The 14,861-nt window shown below is 39.0% G+C and overlaps 1 pseudogene across 1 annotated transcript; it reads left to right on the forward strand.

Annotated features, from left to right (window-relative positions):
- Positions 1-7,243: 7,243 nt before the first annotated feature.
- Positions 7,244-14,515, forward strand: LOC146514974 (hyaluronidase PH-20-like; annotated as a pseudogene). Its single transcript, XR_014875187.1, has 3 exons — positions 7,244-8,657; positions 9,455-9,544; positions 9,641-14,515. The product of XR_014875187.1 is annotated as a hyaluronidase PH-20-like (transcript).
- Positions 14,516-14,861: the final 346 nt, after the last annotated feature.

The raw sequence follows: 14,861 nt of genomic DNA on the forward strand, positions 1-14,861 counted from the left end.
GTCGAAAGAGAGGTTAAACAGTGAGTGTCTGCAGCCATTTGTAAAACACACAGGAGGCTCTGTTGTGCTTTGAGGCTGCATTTCAGCTAGTGATGTTGGATTAATGATGTTGGACTATACTTAATCCAGAAAAGTAAAGTCAGATTTTGGAAAGACTGCGATTTGAAACAGCTTCCATAGTCCCTGCGCCTGCCCGGTCAGCCCTGCGGCTACAAATATTTTGGTTTGGCTTTTGCTTTCTCATGCGCGGTACTATCGCCCTGCCTGGGCAGAGCTCATGTTGGGCTCTCACCTTCACCCACACACCTGCAGTTAATCACCCACCTGTGATTCATCACTTCTTCTTCTTCTTTCTTACATTTGTATTGGCGGTTGGCAAACAATTGAAAGGTGCATTACCGCCACCAACTGGTATGGAGTATGGTCTGGAATGACGCTCAAATAAATAAATAAATAAATGAATAAATAAATAAATAAATAAATAAATAAATAAATAAATAAAAAATAAAAAATAAAAAAAATATTTCCTCAAATCCTTCCAAACAGGTTCCCCACTTTTAAAAACTGAAATAAGGCCTGATAACTTTTACTTCCCGATTCCTTTTGCAACAAATCAACAAGATCCAGTTCGATTTTTAGGTTACTGAGATTTTGAGTGATTCATCACTTTGTTTGCTGGCCTCTTCATAAGGCAGGAGCGCTGAGCTACTCATCGCTGGAATATTGAGTAACTCATGTTAGTGAAAGCTCGGCTCTGCAAACTTCTGGTTCTCCTAGTGCTAGCTTTGGAATTAACGTTCATTTTTGTAAATAGATTTCCCGGACTTGTCCCGAATCATGAACCTTGGATCCCCTGAGTGTGAGGAAGGAATTCCCCGCGAGCAGCGAGAGGAGCTGAGTGAGTGTGGCGATCCCGTTTCCACTAACCCAGTGGATCCCTGGAAACCCCCACCTTCCCCCCACTTGTATATAGAGCACCTGGTGTTGCTTAATAAAGAACTGTGTAACTGTATTCCTCAGTCTGCGCCTGAGTCCGTCCTGCCTGACAACAGTTTCCTTTTACAGCATGGCAATGATCCCAAACACGTAATGCAGTAAAAGCATACACAGATAGAAAAATACACAACAGAACACTATAACTCAAAATTATAAAAATAAACATTACATTGTTTCAAAAATTGAAGATTTTTTCCACAACTAAAGAACTAGGGCTGGGAATTGATAAGAGTTTAGCCATTCTGATTCCATTATCGATTCAATTCTCACTGTTGTAATCATGATTGCTAAACAGAATTACAATATTACTATTTTGCAGACTGACTGCCTGCTATGTGGTCAAATGCTTTTGCATGTTGGAGGTATTTCCCCTCTTTGTTGAGATCACTGTTGGGGTCATTTTTTTGGTACTCAAAAGAGTAACGTATTACACATACTATACAGGATATTTTTCTTACAGTAATGCAGTACATTACATCACTGTTTCTATGTAAAATGAACTTAAATATGTTGTCTCACAATTATCATTTAAGAATATAAACCTATCAGTTACAGTCCCACACACCAGCACAAATCCCTATCCTAATGAGGACATACATATTATCTTCCTCTTATTAGCTAAGTATGGGCACAAAGCAAAGGAAAACCAGTCTTTGTAACACAGTGTTTCTATTTTAGAAACCTGAACAGGTAGAAACGGAGGATCATCATTTTTTTACCTGTTGAAGTTCAGGGTCTGGCTGCAGGGGTGAGATCAGCATTTGATCAGATTTAACTTTACTCTGGATTCTTTGCTAGCTTAATGTTAGCATGCTGTCTGTGTGCTGCTTTCTGTCCTGGATCCAGTTTGCACTATGGCCAGTGTTGGAAAGGTTACTTTTAAAATGTATTCCATTACAGAATACAGAATACATGCCCCAAAATGTATTCTGTAACGTATTCCGTTACGTTACTCAATGAGAGTAACGTATTCTGAATACTTTGGATTACTTAATATATTATCATGCTGTTTACAACAACATGAATGTACTATTGCTGTGATTTATTACTGTTACTGAAGGTCCGCGGCTCCGAACCGTAGTAAAGGGACCTCTGACTAATACGGTGGGTTCTGTGTCGGGCTCGTAGCCGAAAACTAGCTTTAATAGCTTAATAGCTTACTTACAACTGGGCTCCTCAGGCTCTCTTCTTGGCTGCAGTGGTTATTATTATATTTACATGCTTCCAGCTCCCGTTTGTGCTCGATGACAGCTCGTACTTTTCCTTTTTCTCCCTCCCTCGCTCACAGACACATAACGTGTATGGCAGTCCATTCTCCCTGCAGCACGGACTACACTGCCTATAATGCTACATTCTTTAGAGCTATACCTGTAGCATTCTGCCTATTAGCTTAGCACAACAACAACAGGTGCTCTCTCACCCAGGAAACACGCAGAGAGAGAGCGTCACCCTGTAACCATGGCAACCGTAACGCTGCCACCTGGACCTGCCTATAGAGATTGAAAATGTGACGTCATTCAAGGGTAAAACCGCAAAGAATTCTGGGAACTCGTGGCAAGAGGTACTAGCGCACGCAGGCTTTCAATTGAAATCAGTTACACAGCGATAAAAAGAAACACAAAAGACTGTCAAGAAGCTGTTGTATTATTAACTGCAATAGCCGGTCGCATGACAGCCACGGGAAGCCGACGGGTAAAGAGATCGTTTTTTTATCGGATTACGTCGTTGAAGAGAAATTATTCGAGCCATGTTTCTGAAGTAAAAAGAGGCGAAGGATGGCCTGGATTGCAGCCATTCAAAGACCAAATATAACGTCCCAGAACTCTCCAGCTCACAGGTTAGTCTGCTCCAAGCATTTCCACAAAAGTCAGTGTTTTGTAGTAGTTAATACGTCATTTTTCATAACATAATTGGTGATATAGGTTACAAGCAAGTCTGGCGCTGAACAGAAATTGTGGCGCTATGCTATCACTAATTGCCCAGTACGATTACAGCATACAATATTATTGTCACTGCTACGTTTCTGTAATGCGAACCAGAAATTATTTCCACTACTAATTAATTACCGTTGAGCTCAAAGGTCCTATTAATAAACGGTTAACGAATGTGTATTTATGAAGACGATTTGTGAGACTGCTAAACTTATGATACGTAAGATGGTCTTTCGTTCTACATGGTGCATTTCATGGTCCTGTACCCATCCGTCGTTAAACTGTTCCTGGGCTTGTTGCAGTGACCTGAAGTTACTGAACTTCATGAGTGTATGCACTCACTCCAAGAACCATATAATTATAAATATGAGCGTGGTGAAAGTTGGGCAGCACGCTAATGTATTTTGTCCACTCTGTGTGCTCGCACGGGTCTAACCCTTTCACTCCTTTGATTTTTTCCTCGTATCTTTTCTTTGCCTTTTCATCAAGTCTGTCTTTGTACGGACCGGCATTGTTCTCCTTCGTTTTGTACATAACTTTTTTGGGGGGCAAAGAAAAAGCAAGAAGGTATTGGAACCGGAGAATGAACGTTTTGCGGTGCTGCAAATGCTTGCATTTGATGCGGTACTTGGATTGTTTTGCCACGAGTTACCGGCATGCAATGCGCGAAAGTCACGTGGTCTGTCAATCTCTATTAGCTTAGCACAACAACAACAAAAAGGCCTCTCTCACCCAGGAAACACGCAGAGAGAGAGCGTCACCATGTAACCATGGCAACCGCCTGCAACAACAGAACGTAGCTGTCAAACAAAACCCAAACAGTCCTGACCCGCCACAATATGAAACAGGGAAGTACCGCCGTGTAATCCATTTATTTCAACAAAGTAACTGTATTCTAAATACCACCTTTTTAAACGGTAACTGTAACGGAATACAGTTACTCATATTTTGTATTTTAAATACGTAACGGCGGTACATGTATTCCGTTACTCCCCAACACTGACTATGGCATCGTGCTCTCTGAACTACTGGGCACTGGTTCTTGATTCCCATCCGTATATAGTTCCACAAAGGTTAGACTATTTGTACTGTAGACTTATTGAGTTTCAAATCTTAACCAAACAAGAGATTTCCTTAAAATGAGACTTAGACTTGGAGTTTTTTATTGTCATTGTGCAGTTTCTTGCACAACGAAATTGGGTAGGTGGACCACAAAGGTGCAAAGGTAAGAAGAGAAAACAATATACAACAAGGGGAAAACAAATAAATAAATAAAATAAAATAAAAAGCATATATATACATATATGTGAGTGAAACTATATACATGGAGTATGCGTAAGAAACATTGAAACAGAAACATTATGGGTCTGTATAAAATGTCTAGTGTTAATCAAAGTTAGTAATTTGTAGAAACAGTTTACAGAATTTAATTACTTGGCACAATTTAAAATACACCCTTCCTTTTTTTTAAATGTAAAAACAACATTTAAAAATCTGTTGTTATGAGTAAAGATCTTTAGTGAAACCAGCCACCTGGTCCTTCATGCATTTTATCACTTTGATAACTAACCTAAAGGTGGATTTCCTTCTTATTACATTTCCACAAACAAATGACCAAGTTCAAACACTCACATTCTTTGCGTGTCTGGACAGAGACTTTGTCTGCGAGTGGTAGGACAGATTGTCCTCAACCCAGAGGTTCCTCAGCTATCTTCCTCCAGGCAGTAAGGAGGGAACCTGGAACACATCAAGATAGCCCAAAAAGGAGGGAACACCTCAAGGCAGCAGATCATTCAGCTCTGACAAGCTACCACAAGTGTTCCACCTATAATTCAAGCACTTGCAAGAGCTTATTTAAAGAGGAGACTAACGGGTATTAATTACTCACTGAGGGCTTACTTTGGACCAAAACAAATTGGACCCCCAGAACAAGTAAGTACATAATTAATGATATCTCATTTACCTGATTAACATGTTTATATTTAAAGTTTGATTGAGAGTTTAGTAGGGATTTATTATAGGGTAAAGTTTGCCAGCACCTCTGAAATGCTTTCTACTTTAAATATGACTCGGAAAGAGTGTAGTGTTGAATAAATAGAACTCAAATAAAACTATCATTATGTGGGTTAGGAAACATTTTGTAAGGTCAAGGTTTTTTTTAAAATAACTGTTAAAACTATGTTAATCACAGGGATTGTCCTTGCAAAACTACACCCAGTTCACAAAATGCTTTAACAGTGTTTGAAATGTAAATAAACACAGAATTTAAGGATTTGCAAATCTCATAAACCCATATTTTATTCACAATAAAACAAAAAACATATTAAATGTTTCAATTGAGAAGATACACAATGTTAAAAAATATTAACTCATTTTAAATTAGATTTTTTGTGAAAAGTAAATTGTACAATAAAAAACAATTGGATGAACATTTGAAAACTAATCAGGTTAACTGGCAACAGACTATTGTAATTCATTATCATCAGGATGTCCTAAAAACTCCCTGAGTTTGCTGCATTTGATCCAAAGGCTTAATTTCGTCTTAGGAGAGTTGTAGATTTGAGGAATAGATGGTTAAAGAGCACTGACAGGTACTAGCAAGAGAGAGCATATTTCTTTCATACTGGCTTCTCTTTATTGGCTCCCTGTTAAATCCAGAATCAAATTTTAAATCCTTCCCCTCACATACAAAGTGTTTAAATAATCAGGCCTCATCTTATCTTAAAGACCTCATAATACCATTTCACCAAAGTAGAGCACTTTGCTCTGACACTGCAGAGCACACACACACACACACACACACACACACACACACACACACACACACACACACTAGCCGCTTATCCTAACCCTAACCATCAAAAATGAATGCCTAATCCTAAACCTCAGCCTAAACCTCACCATAACCTAATTGGAAGCCTGACACTAAAAATTGCCTTCAAACTCGTAGGGATGGGCATTTCATCACCATAAGTGACTGCTGGTATGATAAAGTAGCATGCCAATTTTCTGTCCTCACGAAGATGTCTAAACATGTACACACACACACACACACACACACACACACACACACACACACACACACACACACACACACACACACACACACACACACACACACACACACACACACACACTTATTTGTGATTTGTTACTTGGGGCAACAAAGTAACCAAGCAATTCATACATTGCATGTCCATATGACCGTGTGTGTGAATGTTAAATAGAAAGCACTTAAATGTAGAAAAGGTGCTTGTATGAATGGGTATATAAGGCATGTTGTTGGCACACTTTGAAGTAGAATACAAAACCTCTATATAAACAGCAGTCCATTTAACATTTATTTAGTTGTTGCAATCAACTCATTTAAATATTTCAGATCAACAGAAACATTTTAATTATATTAAACAAAGGTAGCCAAGGTAAATACAAAATACTTTCAAGTGATGATTTCATTTCTTAAGGATAAAAAGATATAATAATAATAATGGATTGGATTTATATAGCGCTTTTCAAGGCACCCAAAGCACTTTACAATGCCATTATTCATTCACTCTCACACTCACACACTGGTGGAAGCAAGCTACGGTTGTAGCCACAGCTGCCCTGGGGCAGACTGACAGAAGCGAGGCTGCCATATTGCGCCATCGGCCCCTCTGGCCAACACCAGTAGGCGGTAGGGTAAAGTGTCTTGCCCAAGGACACAACGACCAGGACAGAGAGCCCAGGGATCGAGCCGGCGACCTTCCGGTTACAGATACGCTTCCCAACCCCCTGAGCCACGGTCGCCCCCCCCTGCAGCCTTTGGCAATTCAGAGTGGAAACATTTTGTGGAAATTTCACATTGCTATTATCAATATTTCTTGTAACTTTGTAACTGTTCTGAGTGAATTGAGAACATCAGAGACATATATTGTACCTACTGAGTAGCTACATTTCTGTTATACAACAAGGGAAGACCAAAGGGAAAGCCAAGCAATTGCTTAGTCAGCTCTTTTTCTTCAGTATATTGAGAACACAACACATCTTCTGCTAAAACAAAGAGCAAGTCATAAGGTTTCACTGCTGTCTGCAAAGCATGGGGAAAAAAACCTAAATCCTGGTGAAATTTTTGTGTGAAAAATAATCTTGAGCACTGAATCAATAAGATGCTCTAAAGACTTGCACCCTGCCATTACTTAACCCAACTTCTCTTACATTTACTAACAAGAATATATATCATTAGTTCATCAAGTTCAATAAAACTAAAATTGAAAATTTGAAGAAAAAAAAACTTTGTTGATGAAGATTTAGCAATTTTATTGTGTTTGTAACTGTATTTGCAACATTTGTAAATCTTCCAAAGGTTATTGTTTTGGAAGATTTTATAAGATGGAATTTTGTTTGGATATATGGTGTTATTATTATATTGTTCTGTCCCCTGTAGCTTTATAAAAAATTTTGCTCCTGCAAAAGGAATTTAGGAATTTAGTGTCTTTGCATGTGAAGCTAAATACTGAAGTCGTCACTTCGTGAACATGCAGGGGCAAGCCCATCTTGTTGTCATGCATACAAAAGAAATGTTGGAATGTGGTAAGAACAAGAAAATGTTGGGAAAATTAAGAAATGATTCAATGATGAAATTCCATCTTTTATACTTTGCCCCTTTTGAAGACAGAAAAAGAGCAATAAGTCTGGCATCAGCACAAATCTGTCCAAGCAAGATGAATATCAATATAAGGGCCTCGAACCTAACTGGTGTTTGTTTCCTTTTATGACAGATCTCATTCTTGTTACAAAATGTATGGAGTGAAACTGATCCATGAAACACAGCATTTTTTATTCCTGTTTGTCAGCGCAATGGCCCTGATATCCTCCTGTAGGTCCTTACCAAGGACAGACTACCCCATCCTTCCTGACCATCACTTCATGTTCACGTGGAATGCTCCAACTGAACTGTGTAACATCCACTTTGGTATGCCCCTTGACCTCTCCTACTTCAGCTTTGTCAGCAGCACCCTGAAAACGGTGACCAACCAAAGCATCTCCATATTTTACATTGACCGCTTTGACATCTTTCCCTATATGGACGAAGACACTGGAGAAATGCATGATGAAGGTTTTCCGCAAATGATAGACATGCAGGACCACCATGACGATGCTGCAGACGACATCAAGCACTTTATTCCCACCGATGGACCTGACCTGGCTGTGCTTGACTTTAAAGAGTGGAGACCGCAGTGGATTCGAAACTGGGGAAGCAAAGATATCTACCGAGAGGTTTCAATCGAAAAGGTCAAAAAGAAGAACACTTCACTTTCTGAAGACGAGGCAGAGGAAAGGGCAAAGATTGTGTTTGAAAGAGCAGCCAAGAGGTATTTTGTCCAATCCATCCAAATTGGGAAGAAACTGAGGCCAAAAAGACTTTGGGGTTACTACTTGTATCCTGACTGTTATAACTATGACTGTGACTATAACCAGGACATGGTGGGCTTCACTGGAGAGTGTCCTGATATTGAGAAGCAGAGGAATGACAATCTTTTGTGGCTCTGAAAAGAGTCCACGGCACTCTTTCCTTCCATCTACCTGGAGTTGGTCCTCAAAGACTCCTGGAAAGCTCGTTTGTTTGTTCGCCATCACATCCAGGAAGCCATGAGGGTATCAACCCTCCCCCAAAGCACCTATTCAATCCCTATCTATGCCTACATAAGACCTGTGTACAAGGACAGCGTTGATGACTACGTGTCAGAAGTAAGACATCACTGCTCAACACACAGTATTATATTACCTTGAGAAACAATTTGTGCTCTGTATGCCTCACCAATCCTTGATGGAATGAAAGGTATCTGCCATCCAACATATAATTTAGGGATGAACTACTTTCTAAGTACAAGGCTCTCATTCACAGTAAACTTTGTTCACTAACATCTTCCAGCACTATAGCTCAGGCTTCAGGCTATTCAAAAAACTTTTTTTTTTCAGGCAGATGTTTTCTTCATCTTTATTCATTATAGTGTCAAAGTAGACAGTGAATCATGGAAAGCTACTTTAGCAGAGCACAGAGTACATGGAAACATACAATTCTGTTTTTTGTTTGTTTGCTTTTGTTTTTTGTTCTTATGTTTCAATTTTTAAAAGCCTTCAAAAGTGAAACCAGTATTAATTGTCCTGAAGCTACATTCTTTGTTATCCTTCTTTTTATAAAAGTTTTAACTCTAATAAGTGTATTATTTACTCACTGGATTAAACTAAAGCTTTAAGGGAACAACAATAAACATGGTTTGTTTACTTAATTTCCCATCAAATCTTCCATTATACTCAGGATTACACCCACGTGCCTGCACTCAGTCTTAAACAATGATTTCATAAAAACCTGTAACAATACATGACATTTAAAAACACACAAACAAACACATGTTATCAGGGAATTAGGTAATTGCTACAAAGTATGTATTTTAGAGAATAGACTTGTTTTAGTCTTATACATGAATAATGAGTTTCAACTATCAGTCAACATTACTCTGACTCTTTCTGTTCTGTTTCTGCAGTTTGATCTGGTTAACACCATTGGAGAAGCTGCTGCTCTGGGCGCTGCTGGCATCATATCTTGGGGGGACATGAATGTCACAGACACAGAGGTAGATTGTACTTTTGATAGGAAATTGGTTGCTTTTAGGTATCTTTCATGCAAGACTTCAATCATAACATTTTAATCAAATCCCACAACCCTGCAGGACTCTTGCTTTGATGCACAACATCACTTGGAGCAGGTTATGAACAGGTACATTGTGAATGTTTCCACTGCAACACACCTCTGCAGTGATGCACTATGCCAGGGCCAAGGTCGCTGTATAAGGAAGCACTGGGATGATGACGTGTTCCTTCATCTGCACTCATGTCGCTACCAGATCAAGCAGCAACACCGGGGTGGACCTTTGACTGTGAGCGGTGGTCTCTCACAAGATGACATCAACTTGTTCGACAAAAACTTTGACTGCATGTGCTATACTGAAAAGCCATGCCGGCTTTTCAGTATAGACATTACGCTCAATGTCATTCCCGACGCAGTCATCAACACATCTGCTGATAGGACACACTCCATCCTCCATGTACATTTATATTTGTGTGTCTTGGTGTGGGTGTTTGTGAGTGAGTGAGTAAGTGAGTGTGTTTGTGTATGTGTGTTTACCTTTGCCTCCGGTGGATAGACAATCATAAGTTTGTTTAAAGGAACTTTTTATTTCATTTCAACAACCTTCTTTCATAAAATATGTCTAAACTAAAAAAGGGTTAAAATGGACTTAACCTGTGTTTTTGTGATTACCTGTCAATTATATACCAATAATTGACACCAAAGATCAGAAAGAACTGGGTATATATCCTGTGCCATTTTTCATAATGGCTCTTATTGTGCCACAAGAGGTCACCACAGTAGGAGTTTTTACCAGCACAAAATTCACAACTATTTTATTGTACACAATAAAAGCCTCCCAAAATTTAATCAATAAAAAATGCAACATTGTGATGCTAAAATTAACAACCTCAGGCCCTGCTACTGGCCCTCGCATTGGCTCTTATCTGCTGTGGTACTTAAAGCCAGCTGGTTAATAAAATAACTATGATAACAATTATCAGCTGCAACTAACATAATTTTTTGTCACTGTACTAGTGAGTAGTGAATATAACATGCTTAGCATCAGGATTTTTGAACAATATAGTGGCAGGTGTGTTTTAATAACAGACACGGGTGGTGCTCTTTCTATGACACCAACTTAAGCAACCCCCTTTTCTAGCTGAAAAAAGAACGTCATTTTATTTCCAAATCAAACTCCTACTGTTACACTTTTTTGCACCTTTTAAAAAGATATGCATTACAAACAACTGGAATAAGCAAGACATTGAACTGAATTTTAATGAGTTCCAGAAAGGGCATTTTTCTTGCACTGAAAAATAAAGTTGCATGCAAGAATACGCATGCTAAAAATTCTACAATTGCATAAATGTTTCTGCCATAAAAAACAGCAAGAATTACTACTGTGGTATTTCAACCCTAAGTGTTAGAAAAGATGATCACTTATAATAGTGGGAGATTTGAGTTAAAAGTGCTCATATTTTACAGGAAAAGTTTAACTGGGATGCAGAGTGAAAGACTATTACCACACTCACATCCACATGTTAAACACAGGGCTACAGCTGGTTAGATTAGCTTACCATAAAGACTGGAAATAAGTGGAGACTAACCTGCCTCAATACAATGATTCAAAACATTAAAGTGACAACAAGATGCATTGTCCGCTGTAAAAATGTGCTGTATTGTGGTATGTGCAGAGTGCCGTACTGAGACATTCACTCATTGTTTAGTTGTGTGAATAACTGAATTCCAGGGCACAGTGACATTTTATGTTAGAACACATGTTTGGCTTCTGGTCACGTCCTCTCATCTATATTCAGGAGCGGTCAGCATTCAGAAGAATTCAGTATCTGCCTGCCTGTTGTGGGCTGCATGAATATTTTATGTCTGGGTTCTCTTCTGCTGTGATTTGAAAGTTTAGCAGCCATTTGAAATTCTGAGCTTTTTTCCTTCTTTGTTTTGTTTTGTTTTTGTAATGTTGCTTTGCAGATCTTTCTCTACAATCTTTGATTCTTACACAGTTAATTAGAATGTGATAAGAAGTAAACTGCTGTAGAAAAACAATAGGCACTACTTTTTTATTACTTAGAGTCATGTGTAGACCTGTACACTAATTCAGATGAAATTACATAAAATAACACTGTCATCAAACAAAACAGGCAAACAAAAGTAAGACTCCATATGCAGGCTGGTACTTTTCAAAACATTGTATTACCAGATAATTGTCGGTGATTTGCATATCACCTTAATGTTGCAGCTAGATTATACACTGCTGGTTAGCTTTATATATAAAATACATCTTATAGTTTTACTAGATTTGGATTTAAAGACAGAAGTAAAAAAAAAGAAAAAAGAACTAAACCAGGGGTCCTGTTCTCCTCTTCACTGGTATTTCAGCACTGGTGTACTTATCTTGCAGGTGCGTCTTTAACATTTGAACTAGAGCTCCTTAACAGCTGACAGACATTTATGATCAAAAACATAATACTGAATCACAGTGTAACAGCTGTCCTCTGAAATCTAGCTAAGTGACCTTACAATTACATGCACAGACATAATCAAAGGATTGGATACATAACTACTTTGCAGCTTTGTGCAGTGATTTACACAGTCAGACAAATTCTGCGACTATTTTAGTCATTTTAAAAAATAAACAAATACATCCAACACTGTTAACTAAACCTCAGCATAGGGTTAGGTGTAGAGGGGAAGGTTGAACAAGACAGGTGAACATAATTTCGGCACTCTTTGGTGATACTATTTCCACCGTGAGGCCTCACTGTACATGTATAAACTGTCAAAAAAGAACTGATCCACAGTCTCTTCCTGGTAGAGCCGTCACCCTTTGTGTTTTGGCAGTCTGGTCCCAGCCTGGCCCAGCTTGGCTCAGCTCAGCTGCCTGTATAATCTGTTCTGTCAGATGGAAACTGTCGTCCGGGGGTAATAAGAGCTTTATTGTCCTGATTCTTCTGCTTTGTTGGGGATTGCAGAGCATTTCTAGGTCACTGGCTGTGACTGAATGTTCTGCTGACCATACTGATGCTTCACTGAGGAAACGCACTCGCTTCCCATGCTGATCCTACCCCACCCTTTCACCCAGCACTTTTGGGGGAACACAATTAGAAATCCAGTTCCAGCAGCCAGATTGCAATTTACCAAAGGATCCCAGCTTCTGTTTTCTGTCAGAGCAGATATATTATGGATACTGACTCACAATTAATAGGCTCTTTCATTGTGATAATTGGGCAGAAAGGCCCCATGATCATTTCCCCCACTTTTCTCCTCGTAATTATCTTCTTTCACCCTGTTCTCTTTCAGATAGGTTAAGCACACATTAATGTTCCCACCTTAGATTTGGATGCTACAACCAGAGGTATCAGTTATTCCTGATGATCGTAAGCTATTTAGCAGTATCTTGCATGTAAAAATATGAACCTAATATATAACACTGAAGCTGTAGCTAAATGAAATGTTTTTGTTAAAAACTGGAGCCAACGTTCTGCTAAAAGATTACAAATTTTGTTGCAGTGGTCACTAAGTCAGATTAGGCAATTATCAAGTCATAAAATTTTGGCTGTTCCTGACTGAGACCCAAAAAGTTACCTGTCTTTCACAAGGTATGAGGTCCTAATAAAAAGGGAGGCTGTGATAAAAACTGATGTAGTTTTTATGCAGTCTGTGTGGTACAGACTGTGTGATAGTATTTGATTTCACAAATCAGTCTAGCTGTCAAGATTAATGCTCTTTTGATTTGTTAAAGCAAGCAACAACCTGCAGGCTCCCAAAGTGAGTCATTCTCCATAGACTTGGATGTCAAAATGTCATCTTTACTACGTTTGTGGTCTTATGTGGTATTTTTTTCACTCTCGGTCTGAAAGTCTCCATTTTTCTCTCTCTTTCTCAATCCCAGAAGCCCATTCTGCCTTGATTAGTGCACACAATCTCACTATTGTGACACCTCTAGCTAAACTCTTCCCAGGCGTCTGCTATAACCAGCTTTGTTGAAGCATGTACCAAACATGCTGCTAGAAAGGAATTATGCAAATGTGTTCCATGGGAAAAAACATACCAAAAGAAAGCCTGCCAATAAGGCATATCAGGCAGTGAGAGTGATTCTGGGAGAAAGTCTCTTTGGCCTTTGCAACTTTGCAAATGTTTTACATATGAAGCAAAAGCTTTAATACTCCAAAGGAAAAAGAAAGCCCCGAAAAGCATAACATGGTCTCTCTTTGTGTATTGTCATTCAAAGCAGCAAGTGGTCCTGAGGAAATTATGAAACAACTAGATATAACACAGCCTAAAACAAGAATGCAGATTGTTGAACAAAACACCATCTGCATACATATTTCAGTGTCCAAATAATATTCCTTTTAGCACGATTAGTGTAACCAACAAGTTCTTATGATAAGAGCATGGTGGAACCTGGGCTATTAGTGTTAATGTACAAAACAAATACAGCTAAACATTCATCGATCCATCCATTCATTCTCTTCTACTTATCCAATTCAGGGTCGTGGTGGGGCAAGAGCCATGCCATAGGGAATGAGGTAGGGTACACCCTGGGCAAGTTGTCAGGCAGTTGCAGGGCCAACAGAGAGAGAGAGAGAGCGAAAGCCATTGATACATACATTCACACCTAAGAGCAATTTAGAATTAACATACTGTAATCCTTAGATGCATGCTAGCATTGGGTGGTTCATTTTTAGCATTTAGCACTACTATTTTTTCCACTGTCTAACAGAGGTGCTTGTTATGTTCATATTCACAATCACTGTTGATGTTTCCCAGTTATCACATTAACTTTGACTAAAGGAACTTTTAACTGGACTTTAATTTAAAAGGACCTTTTGTATTGTGTTTTCCTATGTCTCTTGACAAGTGAAAAACATCTGCAATTCATAAACTCTCTGGGTTCCACAAACATCAGTTTGAGGCAAAATCCTGAAACATGTCTTTTATAGCATAGAAATTCAAAATTTTCATAGCAGACTTATAGTTTTTTGTCTTTAGGGGTTTGCTAGCTTAGCTTAGCTCATAACCAACTTGCTAGCAGCATGGCCTCTTCACCTGCCGCTCCTGCACATTTCTGATCATTGTGTTGGTTTGTTTGTTTAGTTACTCTTAGACTCCTTTAGTAATAACAATACTTGTAACAAATGTAGCCTGTTTGCAGCTCTGGAGGCCAGGATCACTGAATTGGAGACCCAGCTTCGCACCCTTGAAAATCCCAAAGATAGCCACACCCCTGTAGCCAGCTCAGCTAGAGGCAGCATAGCCCCCGTTAACTCTCCCATGGTAGATGCCACCCACCACTTTAATCACAC

The sequence above is a fragment of the Neolamprologus multifasciatus genome, chromosome 7, assembly GCF_963576455.1.
Source record: "Neolamprologus multifasciatus chromosome 7, fNeoMul1.2, whole genome shotgun sequence".
NCBI lineage: Eukaryota > Metazoa > Chordata > Actinopteri > Cichliformes > Cichlidae > Neolamprologus > Neolamprologus multifasciatus.